Consider the following 14,833-nt stretch of genomic DNA (forward strand, 5'->3'; position numbering starts at 1 on the left):
CATCTTTTTAGGCTTAAAGGAACGTGTGTGGAACAGAGAGCAGCTGACACTATGGTAAATACAGAGACACACTACACCTTAAAAGAAACCATCTAGTCCACTGCTTTCCATGTGCCCCCCTAACACACACACACACACACACACACACACACACACTCACTCCTAGAGTGTTTACATCTCTATGTGCACCACTTTGTCCTGATTGCCCAAAGCAGGTACTTACCTTCAAATGATGCAGCCTATTGTATTATATTCACCCTATAAGACTTCAGTGCTTGTTCAAAGCAAAGATCTGGTGATGGCTGATGAGATGCCTGCTTTCTCTCTGCCTTTGTTATGTAGATTAGTTTCCATTTTATTTTCGGTGTTTCCGTTGAATCCTGAGCATTTTAATAGTTGTGAAGCTTCGGTGAACTCGAGTGGAGCTTAGGATCCAAGATGTTAAATCGACTCGGCAATAATATCTAGCAGAAAATGAGGGCCTCGTTCTTACTTCTCCTTTTCCTCCTTAATAATGAAGAACTGATTTCTGCTATTAATGTGACTCTTATAGGAGGAACTCTGCAGTGGTCCAGGGTAATTCATCATTAATTAATGTGCCATCTTTTCAACCTGTCCCTATTTAATCATAAAAGCTGTTGAATATTAGAGCTAAGGGGTAGCTGATGGTTGAAAGAGTAGAAGGAAAATATTAACTCTGGGCACGTTTCAGGGTGAGAATTATTTTCCCCTTAGAAAATCATAAGAATGCTTGGCCGGGCGTGGTGGCTTACGCCTGTAATCCTAGCACTTTGGGAGGCTGAGGCGGGTGGATCACGAGGTCAAGAGTTCAAGACCAGTCTGGCCAAGATGGTGAAACCCTGTCTCTACTAAAAATACAAAAAATTAGCCAGGCGTGGTGGTGGGCGCCTGTAATCCCAGCTACTCGGGAGGCTGAGGCAGAGAGTTGCTTGAATGGGAGGCAGAGGTTGCAGTGAGCCAAGATGGTGCGGCTGCACTCCAGCCTGGGCCACAGAGCAAGACTCCAGAAAAGAAAAATAAAAAAAAAGAAAAGAAAAGGAAATTGTAAAAATCCAACAAGTTGTTTGCAAGTGCTGTGAGCCCCATGGGATACCTGCCACCTGTACTCTGTTGCTCTGATCTCTGGCTTCTTAGAGACTTTCTATTTAGCAACTTTAGGACTCATATTTTTGTTGCTTTTTCATGGAATCTGATTTGAACCATTTTTGAGCCTTCTGTGCTAACCTCTTTCATTTTCAAGACTTTTAAAATTATAGTAAAATATACATAACATAAAAGCTGCCATTGTGGCCATTTTTAAGTGTGTACAGTTTAGTTCATTAAGTGTCTTCATGTTGTGGTGCAACCATCACCACTCTTTTTTTTTTTTTTTTGAGACAGACTTTTGCTGTGTTGCTCAAGCTGCAGTGCAGTGGCACAATCTCAGCTCACTGTAACCTCCGCCTCTTGGGTTCAAGCGATTCTCCTGCCTCAGCCTCCCGCATAGCTGGGATTAAAGGCATCTGCCACCACACCCAGATAATTTTTTTTTTCTGTTTTTAGTAGAGACAAGGTTTCACCGTGTTGGCCAGGCTGGTCTCGAACTCTCGACCTCAGGCGATCCACCCACCTCAGCCTCCCAAAGTGGTGGGATTAGAGGTGTGAGCCACCGCACCCAGCCACCACTATCTATCTCTAGAACTTTTTCGTCATCCAAAAATGAAACTAAAACCCATTAAAAATTAACTCTCCATTTTCTCCTACCCTGAGTCCTTGATAACCACCATTCTACTTTTTGCCTCCAGGAATTTGACTATGCTAGATACCTCACAGGAGGGGAATCATACAATATTTGTCCTTTTGTGTCTGGCTTATTTCGCTTAACATAATAATGTCTTCGAGGTTCATTCAGGTTGTAGCATGTATCCAGGTTTGCCTCCTTTTTAAGGTTAAATAACATTCCACTATTTATCTGTGTCTGTATGTGTGTACCACCCTTTGTCTATCCATTCATCTCTCCGTGGACATTCGTGAGAGTTCCACACTTTGGTTACTGTGAATCCTACTGCTATGGATTTGGTGTACAAATACCTCTTTGAGCTACAGTCCTCAGCGTTTGTGTGTGCATATACCTGGAAGTGGAATGGTTGGATTATTTGGCAATTCTGTGTTTAATTTTTGGGGAGCCGTCCTACTGTTTTCCACAGCGGTTGCATCATTTTACATTCCCACCAGCAATGAACAGGAGCCTCAGTTTCTCCAAATCCTCACCAACATTTGGTTTCTGGTGTTCTTTTTTTTTAAATTTTTTTTAATAGTGGCCATCCTAATAGATGTAATGTGGCATTTTATTGCAGCTTCGATTTGCATTTTAGCAATGATTTGTGATATAAATATCTATTCATATGCTATTGGCCAGTGGTATATCTGTTTTGGAGAAATATCTATTCAAATTCTCTGTCGTTTTATTTATTTGTTTATTTATTTTTAAGAGATGGGATATTGCTCTGTCACCCAGGCTGCAGTGCAGTGGTGCAAAAACATGGCTCAGTGCAGCCTCAACCTCCTATGCTCAAGCGATCCTCCCGCCTCAGCACCCTCAGGTAGCTGGGACTACAGGTGCGTGCCACCACACCCCGCTCATTATTGTATTTTTTGTAAAGAAGGGGTTTCACCATGTTGCCCAGGCTGGTCTCAAACTCCTGAGCTCAGCAATTTGCCTGCCTTGGCCTCCCAAAGTGCCGGGATTACAGGTGTGAGCCACCATGCCCGGCCACCTGTCCATTTTTAAATTGAGTTCTGTTATTGTTGAGTTGTAAGAGTTCTTTATATATTCTGGATAGTAATCTCTTATCAGATGGAAGATATATATCTATTTTTTTCCATTCTGCAGGTCTTCTTTTGACTGTTGATAGTGTCCTTTAAAGCATGAAAGTTGAATTTTGATGAAATCTAATTTATATTTTTTCTTTTCTCACCTGGACTTTTAGTGTCATAGCCAAGAAATCATTGCTAAATCCAGTGTCATAAAGATTTTCCTCTATTTTTTCTTCTAAGATGTTTACAGTTTTAGCTCTTACATTTAAGTATTTAATTCATTTTGAGTCAATTGTTGTATAAGCTTGGATAAAGTATTTAATCTCCCTGATATTAATTTTCTCATCTGTCAAATGGGTATGGTAATGCCTGCCTCTCAGAGCTACTGTAAGGATTATATGAATAAAATATTGAGCACATGGTAAATGTTCATTAAATGATTGCTCAATTTAAAATTTAAAACCTCTCTAAGCTTTCATTTTCTGTCTGCATAATAAGAAAATTAACATTTACTACATAAAACATGGCTCATGGGTTAGTGAAGATGAGAAAAAGAGGGAAAATAAAAACATCTGGAAAATGCCAACTGGAAGAATGTTTGAACTTTTGATATGGCTAATTTAAATGTGAATCTTTTTGCACAGCGTAAGAACAACTTTTAAGATTATCTGCTCTTTTATTGATAAACATCACACATAGCTGACAACTGCATTTCATCCCTGAGATTTACTCTTAACACTTTTCCAACCTGACTTTTTCCATACCCAACTGAAAAGATTAAAATTCAGAGATGCCTTTTGTCCCTACTACATGTAACAAAATGTTTTGTTTTGTTTTTTTTCCAATTTTGATATGTCTATCTAAAATGCGTTTGCATTGACTGGCATAACCAAAATCTTTTGTTAATTAAAAAAACAAAAGATGACTAGGCACAGTGGCTCACACCTGGAATCCCAGCACTTTGAGAGGCCAAGGCAGTTGGATTGCCTGAGCTCAGGAGTTTGAGACCAGTTTGGGCAACATGGCAAAACCCCATCTCTACCAAAAATGCAAAAAATTAGCCAGATGTGGTGGCATGCTCCCGTAGTCACAGCTACTCAAGAGGCTGAGGTGCCAAGCTCGCTTGAGTCTGGGAGGCAGAGGTTGCAGTGAACTGAGATTGTGCCACTGCACTCCAACCTGAGTGACAGTGAGACCCCGTCTTAAAAAATAAAAATGAAATAAAAACAAATGGCAATACCGTGTGCTAGCAATAATGCATGGCACTCTCATACACTGCGCAAAAGGGTACTTAATTTTGTTGGTGGCTACATAACTGTGGGCGTTTTTCATAATTCACAGAACTGTACACAAAAGATTATTTTTACTGTATATAAATGATGCCTCAATTTTAAAAGAATGAAAAAAATTGTGTTGACTTTCTTATTTATTTATTATTTAATTCTGTCACTCAGGCTGCAGTGTGGTGGTGCGATCTCGGCTCACTGCACTGCAACCTCTGCCTCCTGGGTTCAAGCGATGCTCCTGCCTCAGCCTCCCAAGTAGCTGGGATTACAGGCACTTGCCACCATGCCCAGCAATTTTTTTTATTATTATTTTTAGTAGAGACAGGGTTTCACCATGTTGGCCAGGCTGGTTTCGAACTCCTGACCTCAAGTGATCTGCCTTCCTCAGCCTCCCAAAGTGATGGGATTATAGGCATGAGCCACCGTACCCGTCAAAATCTTGTCGACTTTCAAATAGTAAGTGCTCAAAATATGGAACTCAGATGCTCACCCCTGGCTAGCCTGGGTATATTGTTTCTGGCTAGGCAGTGTCCTTTTTGTATCAAATGCATAGTCCTTGGTTGAACTTTTGCTCCAAACCCTTCTGAACCTGTGGAAATCCAGGGAACACTCCATGATTCAGTGTTATTATCCACAGAGAATAATCCGGAGAGTCTACAACACTTACAAGGTACCAGGACTCAATATTTCATGAGGCATAGTTTGTTAAATGGTTGCCAATCGTTTATGTTCGTGAACGGCTAAATATGACTGGTGACTCTGACAGTTACAATATGTCAGCAGCTGCTTCCAGTGTCTTTACTTCATTTTAAGTCTTGCACGTTTCATTATGAATGGCGGGCTAAACGTATCTATAACTTTGATAACTCAATTCACTTTGTTAGTAATGGCTTCCCAAGCAGTTATAACATAACAATAACCATGCTAGGGATAAATGTTTCATAAAGAATCCATTATTATTTATTTATCATTTATAACATGTGTTCCAAAAGCATTACAGAATATTTATTAAACATTTATAGATAATTTTATGCTACTACTAGCATGTGATATAAATACATTATTAATTCTGTTGAATTGTTGATGGATTGAGCTCAGAATAAAGCAGTGCCAACTGGCGTTCTTGCCAATAAAGTAGGGGAAAAAAAGAAAGAAGTCTACTGCATCTGAAACTTTCAGAGACCTGCAGAAGGTTTTTTGTTTGTTTGTTTGTTTGAGACAGAGCCTCACTCTGTCGCCCAGGCTGGAGTGCAGTGGCATAATCTCAGCTCACTGTAACCTCCACCTCCCGGGTTCAAGCAATTCTCCTGCCTCAGCCTGCCAACCAGCTGGGATTACAGGAATGTGCCACCATGCCTGGCTAATTTTTTGTATTTTTGGTAGAGATAGGGTTTCACAAAATGTTGGCCGAGCTGGTCTTGAACTCCTGACCTCAAGTGATCAGCCCGCCTTGGTCTCCCAAAGTGTTGGGATTTCAGGCATGAGCCACCGCGCCCGGGCCCCTCAGAAGGTTGATTTGTGAATAGTGGCTGTGAGTTTCGGGAATCACTCAGCCATCCAGAACAAACACACATTAATGAGGAGTGGATTCAAGACATCTCTCTTCTTGAGGTGGCTGCTTCTTAGGGGGTGCTGCTTTGAAAAGGGAGCCCATCAGCTCAAATTCACATTAGGTGTCCTAGCAGTTCAGGGAACCAATTTCCTCAAAGCAGGATTTAAGTTTCAGGACTGTTCTTCCTCTGCATTTGTGTGTGTGTGTGTGTGTGTTTGTTTGTTTGTTTGTTTTGAGACAGAGTGTTGCTCTGTTGCCCAGGCTGGAGTGCAGTGGCTTGACCTCGGCTCACTGCAACCTCTGCATCCCGGGTTCAAGCGATTCTCCTGGCTCAGCCTCCCGAGTAGCTGGGATTACAGGCTCACACCACTAGGTCCGGCTAATTTTTGCATTTTTAGTACAGACGGTGTTTCACCATGTTGGCCAGGCTGGTCTCATACTCCTGACCTCAAGTGATTCACCTGCCTCAGCCCCACGAAATGCTGGGATTACAGGCATGAGCAACCGTGTCCGGCCTGCATTTGTTTTCTTTTACCTCGATTGCACTTTTGCACCAGTTTCTGGAGACCCCACCCTGTTTTCTTTATGAAGCATGGGCTGTTTGAAATGCTAAAGTCAAAGCTAGTCTCCTTCCCCATGAACAGGCATTTCCCTGAAATGAGGATGCTTTGTCAAATGGATCCTGCATTTCTGCTGCCCCTTATTGGATTGGAGGACCCTTGCCTGCATTCAGCACTGTATATACTGGAAATAAACTGTTATTCATTGTTTTTGATGCCTTTTTATAGGCTATTGTGTTGAGAGGTTCTTTTTTTTTTTTTTTTCCACCTTTTTTCTTGCAACTCTGTCTTTGTAACTATGGAGATTTGCATCTATAAAAATGGGAAGAGGAGACTTGGTAAGGTTTCCAAAGTCTTAGGTCAGCACAAGGCAACCATGTTTATAACAAAAATAAATCAACACAGAGTAAAGAAGTACCTTGCTTTACTAACAGAATGTATAATGACTCAAGCTTTGCCCTATAACCTGTGAGTGAGCTGGCTAGGCTTGTTCTGTGGGTTTGTTCTGGTTAGTTTCTGACACTGGCTAATATTGACACCAACTAGACAATTTTGAAAAATAAAAATCTATATGACTAGCAAAGGTTTACAGGGACAAACATGTTTTGATAATGTTCACAGCCAAATAGTTGGCCATGATCAGATGCACACCAGATGGAAATCCTACTATTTGTGCATGAGATTATTTTATCACTTTAAAAACTTTAAATACTATGGATAAAAGAGTAATATAAATGCGTTTTTTTCAGAGCAGTGTATGAAGATTAAGTCAAATTTAGAAGAAGTTTTAGTCTAAGAATTCAAAAAAGGTAGCATTTTCTAGGTGTAACATTCTGAAACCATCCAACTGCCTTCCATTTCATACGTATTCGTTGGATTGTACATCGTATATAATTGGCAGGCCAAAGTCAAGATTGACCTGGCAATGTGGATCACTGATGCAAATTTCAAGAGTATGGAGAGTTATCAATCCCTCTTCTGGGTTTATCAATACCTCTCAAAGGAAATGAAATCACTACCTCATAAAAATATCTGCACTCCTATGTTTATTTAGAATAACCAAGATACGAAAACAACAAAAGTGACCATTGATAGGTAAATGAATTTAAAAACTGTGATACAGACACGCAATGAAATATTATTCAGCTTTAGAAAAGGATGTCCTCTGTGATCACAGCACTTTTTGGGGGGCCAAGGCAGGATTGCTTGAGCCCAGGAGTTCAAGACCAAGCCTGGGCGACACAGTGAGAACCTGTCTCTAAAAAAAAAAAGAAAAAGAAAAAGAAAAGAAAAAAAAGAAAAAGAATATCCTGCCATTTGCCATACTATGGATGAATCTGGTGACCATTAAGATAAGTGAAATAATCCAGACACAGAAAGTAAAATACTGCATGATCTCACTTATGTGTAGAATCTAAACAAAAAAAAAAGTCAGATATACAGAGGATTAAACAGTGATTATCAGGGATGGGGGAAAGGTGACATAAAGAAATGAGAAAATACACGACAAAGAATTCAAAGTAACAGATAAGTAGGATGAAGAAGTCCAAAGATGTTATGTACGACATAAGCACTGTACTTAATAATACTGTATTGTACTTGGGATTTTTGTGATAAGAATAGATTTTAGGTGCTCTTGCCACATTAAAAAAAAATGGGTAACTCTGTGAGATGATGGATACATTCATTTGCTTTACTACTGTAAACACTTCACTCTCTACGTGCATATCAAAGCACGTTGTACACCTTAAATATATACAATAAAATTTAAAAAAATAAAAAAAGAATGTGGAGAGTTGATTAGATGGTATTTAGTTTCACCAGTACTTTGTGAATACCTGTGATGTCCTAGATGAAAATACGAAGACCAATAAGACAGTCCCCTTTCCCCCAAGGAACTGCTATCTAACAGATTTGCTTAGTCTCAGATACGTTATGGTAGATTCTGGGAACTCACACCGAAGATTTCAAACTCGAACAGCAATGTTATGTGCAGGGAAGCCCAGACTAAGAAGAGAAATTTGTCACTAAGCAGCCATCATTGATCTCTTCAAAGCTAATCCTTGTATTATTGTTCCTCTCCTGGTTTAGTGATTTGTTTGTGTGTATTGCTTATATGGCATTTTATTTGAGGGCCTTGGTCATAGATCCTCAAATTAATTAAGATTTGGTCCAAGAACCGCTTAATTGCTTGTACTTAGAATGTGGAGATTCAGGGGAGAGATGGAAATGACAAGGCAAGTCATGCATAATGCATCCTCCACACCCCTTGCTGAGTGACCATTACACTGATGGCTGCTATTTAGGGTTTCTTTTCTTTTCTTTCTTTTTTTCTTTCTTTTTTTTTTTTAAATCAGTGCATGGTGCCAAGAACCTGGCATTTTCAAATACTCATTAGTGCTATTCTCTGGGGGCTTAAGATAGCAGTTATTAAAGAATGAAGTCTCAAGAGACAGAATGATACCACAGTGGCTAACAATGACAGAAGTTCAGGTGTATCAACCCTCGTCACTTGCGGAGGCATAGCATGGCTAAATTAGCTTTCAAAGTCTTAAACCGAACATGTGAGGCCCACAAATGTCATGTGGTATATTCTCCGGCGGTTAAATTTAGGTTTTCCCTGGCTCCCGCTGCCAATTTGAAAGAAAGGAAAATGTCAGCGGGCATGGAGTTGAAGTTGAGGTAAGAGACTGCCAGTGTGGAACCCACTGACGTTGACATTAAACTGCCTCTGGAAATCCGAGCTGGGGAGCGGCATCCGCTGCCCCCAAACTCTGCCGGATCGCTCGTTAGGTCCTCGGTTTGCTCCCATGCAGCGGCAATTTGCTCCAGTTGACTTGCCTGGCCAGGGGGTTCTAGCCACACTGTTGCCTTCATGATAATTGAATGTATTTAGATGCAGCCGACAATCTGCTGGGCTGGCATTAGAAAGAGCAAGATAAGAAAGAAATGCTATTTCTCCGGCCAAGGGCGCCAACCGCACAGACAAAATGTGCATAGTGATTCTATGGCCTGAGGATATTGCACGGGAAAACCTTGGCTTGAGGGGATTGACAGAAGCTTACCTTCCAACCCTCAGCACCCTGTGAAACCATCTCTAGTAGCGAAATTGACTTCAAGTTGAGATCTGAATATAAGTGATTGGGGCCAGGTGGGTGTAATCCCAGCACTTTGGGAGGGTGAGGCGGGCGGATCATTTGAGGTCAGGAGTTCGAGACCAGCCTGACCAACATGATGAAACCCTGTCTCTCCTAAAAATACAAAAAAAAAAAAAAAAATTAGTGGAGCGTGATGGCACATGCCTGTAGTCCCAGCTACTAAGGAGGCTGAGGCAAGAGAATCACTTGAACCCGGGAAGCAGAGGTTACAGTAAGCCAAGACCGGACCACTGCACTCCAGCCTGGGCAACAGAGTGAGACTTGGTCTCAAAAAAGAAAAAAAAAAAAAAAGAAATAAATAAAAATAAGAAAAATAGTGTAAGAGATTGGTGGAAAAGAATCTCTTCTCTCCTGTATCCAGAAGTTGGGGGTCTTGACTACATACCCTGCATAAAAAGATGCTATGTGATACTCTTAGATCAATTATGAATGTGCTTGGCTGCATTTAACAGAAAAACTGAAAGGATGAGGGCTTAGGGAGAGCTTTGTTCCACCCTCACATTAAAAATGAAGTTTAGAGGCTAGGTGTGGTGACTCACGCCTGTAATCCCAGCACTTCGGGAGGCTGAGGCTGGCAGATCATGAGGTCAGGAGATTGAGACCATCGTGGCTAATACGGTGAAACCCCATCTCTACTAAAAATCCAAAAAAAAAAAAAAAAAAAAAAAAAACTTAGCCGGGCGTGGTGGCAGGCACCTGTAGTTCCAGCTACTCAGGAGGCTGAGGTACGAGAATGGCGTGAACCCGGAGGTGGAGATTGCAGTGAGCCAAGATCGTGCCACTGGACTCGAGCCTGCATGACAAAGCGAGACTCCATCTCTAAATAAATAAATAAATAAATAAAGTTTAGAGACAGGCAGCTTGGGGCTGACAGAGTGGCTTAGGAACTCAGGCATTCATCCTCAGGGTCACTTCATGGTCCAAGACGGCTGCTGGAACTGCAGTCATCATGGCCCCATCCCAGGCAGCAGGAAGTAGGAAGAGCGTAAAGGATCCACTTCCCAGCCAAGTGAGCTTCTTCTAAATTTTGTCATAAATCCCGTACATTTTCATGTATATATAATTGAAGAGAACGGAGATGCATAGCCACTCCTTCTCACTAGGAAGGTTGCAGTGTTGTAGTAACTGTAGTAATGTAGTATTGTAGCAATGTGGTGGTGTAGTAATGTGGTATTGTAGTAATGTAGTATTGTACCTGAGCACTTTGCCACACCAAATAAAATGAGAGCGTTTTTTTGCTAAGTAACAAGGGAAGAATAGATGTTAGGTAGGCAATAGCAGTCTCTGCAATTGCCATAAACCTAACACCTGTTATCTAGAATCTAGAGAACCAATCTTCAAATTGCTTTCTTTTTTTTTCTTTTTTTTTTTCTTTTTTTAGACAGAGTTTCACTCTGTCGCCCAGGCTGGAGTGCAGGAGCGTGAGCTCAGCTCACTGCAACCTCCACCTTCCAGGTTCAAGTGATTCTCATGCCTCAGCCTCCCCAGTAGCTGGGATTACAGGCACGGGCCACTACGCCTAGGCAATTTTGTTATTTTTAGTAGAGATGGGGTTTTGCCATGTTGGCCAGGCTGGTCTTGAACTCTTGGCCTCAAGTGATCCACCCGCCTCAGTCTCCCAAAGTGCTGGGATTACAGGTGTGAGCCACCGCATCCGGCCCAAATTACTTTTTAACAGACCTTGTGGTATAGATGGAAGTGCTTGGATTAGGAGTGAGACCATCTCTGATGCTTACTAACTGGGTGACCTTAGGAGATATATTTACCTTCTCTATATCTCTATTTCCTCCTCTGCAAAATGATTATCTCAGCCTATTCAGTACACAGGTTAAGTATCTGCTCAGATAAGAAACGTGGAAGCAGTGTGCCAAACAATAAAGTATCAAATAGATGCTGGAGATTAATTAACATTATTATGACTGATCCAGGTACCGTATTCTTTAAGAAAACTGATTCAAAAATGCTTCATTATTCATACAACTCTAATTTATATTATTTGTTATACTGATAGCACCTTTCGGGTATACCACACTTTACAACCCATAAACCACTTTTATACACGGATCTCACTTCGCCCCATGATTCTCCCTGAGAGCAGGATGGGGGAGGAATCGTCATTTACCCACATTTACTGGCGGTAAAACTGAAGTTCTGAGAACTGAGTGTCTTGTACAAGCTCATACAAAGTTGTCTGTGAGTGATAATGGCTTAAGTATTAGAACTCATGAGACTCTGGCTTTTTAAACAAAATGAATGCCTGAATTTAGAGATGGGGCGATTGACCGTGGCTTTGCAGACTTGGCCCCAGCACCTGGAAGCCCACGGACACCTGATTCTCATTCTACCCAAGTTGGAAACCATTTTCTTTCCTCCTCCTTGCAGGTTTCTCTTCTTAGATCTTCATCTCAGAGGCGGCACCACCACCCGCTCTCAGCCAAGCCAGGGATCCAGAAGCCCTTCCAGGTCAGCCCAATGCCTCACTTCCCACCCACTTCCCCTGTTGTTGGCTTCTTTTTACTTGCTGGTTCTATATCTTCTCAGCCTGCAAAAGCAGGTCAGCCTCTCAAGTGATCTTTCTACATCTTTCCTTTTTTGTTTTTCCGTATCCCTAAAATATTTACCACCCCATGGGCACAGGGAGCTTCATAAATTAGTGCAAGTCTAATTCTATCATTTCTATTTAAAATTCCTGAGTGGCTCCCTGTGGTTCCCAAGATAAAATTTCCAAGATAAAACAAAATTGTATAATGCTTTTGTGGTCTGACCCCTGCCTGATGCCCCAGCCCCCAAATCTCACTTCTTTCCCATCTCCCGCTCAGGGAAGGCACCATGCGCTTTCTCTCAAATCAGAGTGTTTGAATGTGCTGCTTCTTTTATCTGAATTACTTGTATCTTCTTTGCCAGCTTGGTTCCTTCTTGTCCTTAAGCCCATCCAAGATATCACCTCCTTCAGGAAGGTTCCTCTGCTGCCCCAGGCTGGATCAAACAGCCAACTGTTCCAAAAATACTTGGTGTGTCTCCCCATCACAGCACTTGATATGCTGAATTGTCATTTTCTGTTTGCGTGTCAACACTTTCTCTAGACTATAACTCTTACAGGCCAGGAACAGCAATGTTTTGAGCTCTAATGCATATCAGGGACTGTTCTAGGCTCTTCATATGCAGAAACTCATACAGTCCTTCCAGGAATCTGACAACATGTTGTTTTGTTATCTCTTACAGAGATTAAGGCACTGATGCATTTAAAAGTTGGGTATAGAACCGGGCATCATGGCACATGCCTGTAATCTCAGCACTTTGGGAGGCCGAGGCAGGTAGATCACAAGGTCAAGAGATCGAGACCATCCTGGCCAACATGGTGAAACCTGGTTTCTATTAAAAATAAAAAAATAGTTGGGCATGCTGGCAGGCACCTGTAGTCCTAGCTATTCAGGAGGCTGAGGCAGGAGAATCACTTGAACCTGGGAGGTGGTGGTTGCAGTGAGCCAAGATTGTGCCACTGCACTCCAGCCTGGTGACAGAGGGAGACTCTGTCCCCCCACCGCCCCCAAAAAACAGATATGGGGCACAAGATCTCATGGCCAATGTCAGAGCTGAGATTACAGAAGCATGGTCGAAAGCAGCGGCTCATGCCTGTAATCCCAGCATTTTGGGAGACCAAGGTTAGAGGATTGCTTGAGTTCAACAGGAGTTCAAGATCAGCCTTGGCAACATGGTGAGACCCACCTCCCAGGTGTGTACAAAAAAAAAAAAATTTTTAAGCCACGCACGAGGGCATGCACCTGAGTTCCCAGCTACTCAAGAGGCTGAGGTGGAAGGATCACTTGAGCCCAGGATTTCGAGGTTGCAGTGAACCGTGATGGTGCTACTGCACTCCAACCTGGGCAACAGAGCAAGACCCTATCTTAAGTAAACAAACAACAAACACAGAGTCAATCTGCTTTAGAAATTTGGGGTCATGACTAGCTATATAGTTTTTTAATTCACATATAATCCACATACTACAGAATTCAGTGGGTTTTTTTTTTAGCATAGTCAAAAAGTTATAAACAACCATCACCACTATATAATGCCAGAATAGTTTCAGTACCCCCAAAAGAAACCCCCCATTTCTCACTGCTCACAGTGTCTAGCAGCCACTTATCTACTTATTTCCTCTATGAATTCGTCTGTTTCACACATTTCATATAAGTGGAATCACACGACCTGTATACCTTTGTATCTAGCTTCTTTTACCTAGCACATTGTCTTTTTTTTCATTCATTCATTCAACAAATATTTATTGAATGCCTAATATATGTTAAACATAGTTTTTTTTGTTTTTTTTCCAACTTTTGTTTTAAGTTCAGGGGTACATGTGCAGGATGTGCAGGTTTGTTGCAGAAGTCAATGTGTGCCATGGTGGTTTACTGCAGAGATCATGCCGTCACCCAAGTATTAAGCCCAGCATCCATTAGCTATTCTTCCTGATGCTCTCCCTCCTCCCACCCCGTACCATCCAACAGGCCCCAGGATGTGTTGTCCTCCTCCATAAGGTCATGAGTTCTCATTATTGAGCTCCCACTTACAAGTGAGAATATGCAATATTTGGTCTTCTGTTCTTGTGTTAGTTTGCTGAGGATAATGGTTTCCAGCTCTATCCATGTCCCTGCAAGGACATGAACTCATTCCTTTTGATGGCTGCATAGTATTCCATGGTATACCACATTTCTTTACCCAGTCTATCATTGATGGGCACTTAGGTTGATTACATGTCTTTGCCATTGTGAAGAGTACCTATATGTTTTCAAGGGTCATCTCTGTTGCAGCAAGTATCAGTGCTCCATTCCTTTTGGTGGCTAAATAATATTCCATCTCATGTATATGCTCCAATTGCTTTATTCACTGATCAGTTGATAAATATTCAGGCAGCTTCCATTTTGAAGCTACCTTGAGTATGCTTTTACAAACACTCTTACATAAGTTTTTGTGTGGACCTGGGTTGTCAGTTCTCTTGAGTATAAATCCCTAAAAATTGAAATTGCTGGGACATATGATAATTCCATGTCTAACATTTTGAGAAACTGCCACACTGCTTTCCAAAGCAACCGCACTATTTTACTATTCCCATGAGGCGAGCAGTATACAAGGGTCCTAATCTCCCCACATCTCTGTCAAAACTTATTATCATTATAAATACATTATTTATATATTGTATATTTTATATATTAGTTACATATAAATTATATATTATATATTTTATGTTATTTATATATAAATTATATATTATATATTTTATATGTTATTTACATATAAATTATATATTATATATTTTATATGTTATTTACATATAAATTATATATTATATAATAGCTGTCCTTCTGAGTATGAAATAATAGCTCATTGTGGTTTTGAATTGCATTTCACTAATATTGGATATTTTTTTCATGTCCTTATTGACTGTGCATTTTCTTTAAAAAA

At 41.1% G+C, this 14,833-nt stretch overlaps 1 long non-coding RNA gene across 1 annotated transcript in view; it reads left to right on the top strand.

The window, feature by feature from the left end:
• The window catches only part of LOC102142331 (uncharacterized), a 97,958-nt gene extending 83,393 nt beyond the window's left edge, over nucleotides 1-14,565 (top strand). The window contains exon 13 of the long non-coding RNA XR_010584013.1: nucleotides 11,756-14,565. This is a non-coding gene — a long non-coding RNA (uncharacterized lncRNA). The remainder of the gene's footprint in view (nucleotides 1-11,755) is intronic.
• Nucleotides 14,566-14,833: the final 268 nt, after the last annotated feature.

This window comes from Macaca fascicularis, chromosome 20, assembly GCF_037993035.2.
Source record: "Macaca fascicularis isolate 582-1 chromosome 20, T2T-MFA8v1.1".
In the NCBI taxonomy this organism is placed as follows: domain Eukaryota; kingdom Metazoa; phylum Chordata; class Mammalia; order Primates; family Cercopithecidae; genus Macaca; species Macaca fascicularis.